The sequence below is a fragment of the Parasteatoda tepidariorum genome, chromosome 8 (genome assembly GCF_043381705.1).
Source record: "Parasteatoda tepidariorum isolate YZ-2023 chromosome 8, CAS_Ptep_4.0, whole genome shotgun sequence".
In the NCBI taxonomy this organism is placed as follows: Eukaryota; Metazoa; Arthropoda; class Arachnida; order Araneae; family Theridiidae; genus Parasteatoda; species Parasteatoda tepidariorum.
Window position 1 is genome coordinate 11,189,061 of NC_092211.1, and position 2,863 is coordinate 11,191,923.

The window sequence follows — 2,863 nt, forward strand, 5'->3', positions numbered from 1 at the left end:
CGCACGCACGCACACACGCACACACACACACACACACATTCTTCACGTGTAAGCAAAAATATTTTTGACGCCCTTCTCCATCAAGGATAATAATAAATATGAAAATATGAACGGAGAAAAATAAATTTTATTCACGATTTTAAAAATAAGTCAAAATATCTGCTTTGTGTTACTTAACCCAGTTAACCGATTATCAGTGGATGGGTTATGAGTGGGAAATTTTTGAACATCTTCCGTATAGTTCTGATTTAGCTCCTTGAGAAAGCGTGCCCACAGGAAACGTTTTTATACTCAGGATGCGCTTTCTAAGTTAGGAAATGTGTCAAAAGATTTTATTAGAAATGTCTAGGAGGATTTAGTGTCGTGGGGAATCTTAGATCACTATAGTTCACCATGAATTAAGATATATTTATGTCTTTTTGCACTTTTTTATGTAGAAAATTCTATTTAACATGTGAGGAGTAAGAAATCGACAAAGTCAACCTTCATTTATGAAAAGGTACTCCACTATAGAATCGAGATAACATGTCTTATATACTAGTGAATTGGAATTGTATTTTTGTAGTGGTACAGAGATTCCAACTTGCTCCGGACAGCAAGCATATATTTTGTAGTGGTAGTTTACCAATTGTGGTTCTTGTTGTAATAAATTCAATTAAGTAGATTTTTATCCACCACTACTTCTAAATAATTCGTAGGCTTATCTAATGTACCACTGTATAGTACTTATGTCATACTATATCTTTTAAAAAGCAAGCAAAAATGGTCAAATATTTGCGAAATTTACTTTGTAGTTATTTACCGTTTTTGTAATTATTTTGGATAATCCGGAGCAGTTGACATTTCTGGTGGTAGATACACTACAATACTCCCCCACCAGAATTATATCTGTGATAGAATTCGATGAACGGATGCTATGTAACAGCTAGTTGTTTCATTGCTGTTTTGTGAGAAGCCGGGAGAGCTGTATTAAGTTCATTATCACAGTCACTTCTGTGTTGCCTTTAGCAGTCGAGTGAATACGTTGAATGCGATTGAGACTGAGAAGCATCAGCGTAAGGAGGACAATGTCGTAGTCACAAGTAGGAAGTCAACTGTTCAATGTGGCCCATCCATCGAAGTAGGTGTGTTCAAATCGTAATGAGCGTTTCTGCCAAGTTAGGTGTGTTCACATCGCGTACTGGTCACCAATGTGGAGATAGTAATCGACGAAGTCAACCTTCATCCATGAAAAGGTACCCTACAGTAGAATCGAGTTAACATGTCTTATATACTAGTGAATTGGAATTGTATTTTTGTAGTGGTAGACACACTACAAACTTTTTCATGTAACTTTGAATTATGAAATTTCGAAGCCCTTCCAATTCCTTTTAACAATGAAATATAATTAATTCCATTTCGAAAACCTTTTGAAGGAATAAAAAGTAACTAAAAAAGATTTTTAGATGAAAAGTTACTTTTTCCCTTTTTCATTGCATTCCTGTAAATGGCTATTAAATCACGTAAACGTCAACTATCGAATTCTTCCTCGACTTAACTATTATTTCATCTCGGATTTCAATTCCGCCAGAAGTACTTCCGAGGGAGGATTACTTGGCGGAAGTTTTATGGGTTATCTGGAATTTATTTTCTGGGGTAAAAATAATCCCGGAGAAAAAGTAAACACGCAGTGAGAAAATATATTTTGAGGAAAGGGGTACAAAACTGTGTTTCGGGGCAGGACTATATACTTAACCGAACTATTTTTGTTTTGAGCTCCAAAGAATGATTGGCTCTTCGTGTTCAGTATAAAAATTTATCACTTTTTCTTATCAATATTTATAGGTCTGCTTCCTGAATTGATCCGATTCAGGTTTTCGTATGAAATGTGGCTATGAATTTCAGAAAGAAAAAAAAGTTGTGGATGAAAATAATGAATATGGAAAGAAAGGATAGTAAATGTTTTTCATTGCTATGAGTGTTAACGAAACAACATTAAATATAAAGATTTACATTCATCGCATATAAATAATTTTTCGTGATATTTATTGAATCCACTGTTTAAATTTTAGGATCGTAAGCCTAATAGTTATAACACCTATAATACTTATAAGAGGGGGATTTACACACAGACCCACTATTATATATATTATATATATATATGGGATCTGGGATCCCGGATATATATATATATAATAAATACAAGAAAACACGAAGAAAGTTAAGAAAAACAATAAGTTTCGTTTACTGCTCTTAAGCTGTAAGTAAACAGAACCCATTAGATAAGTTCAAAATGAAGAATAAAACAAGGAAAAAAACAAAGAAAAATTAAAGACATATGAAAAAAGGGGGAAATAATAAGCAAAAAATAACAAACAATTTAAAAAAAAAAGAAAGGGGATGAAATTTCATTTAAAAAACCGGAAAAAAACGGGAAAAAAAGATATAATCTTTTCATCAGCCCACATGATTATATCCGTAAAACAGAGTACTTTCTGATATTGTATTCTTTTTCTTTCATTTTATTTTCTGTTTCTACATGTTATTTTTACTTATTTTTACTTTTTGTGTTCTATTTTATTTGTTGTAATTTTTATAAAATTTTTTTTTTTTGAGTGCTCCTCACACTATTGTATTAATATATTTTGCTTTGGATTTATTGATACAATATCAGAATGCACTCTGTTTTGCGGATATAATCGTGTGGGCTGATAAAAGATTATATCTTTTTTTTCCGGTTTTTTAAATAAAATTTCTTCCCTTCCCCCCTTTTTTTGTTTGTTATTTTTTACTTATTATTTCCCCCTTTTTTCATATGTCTTTAATTTTTCTTTTTTCTCTTCTTTGTTTTATTCTTTATCTTGAATTTTTATATATATATATA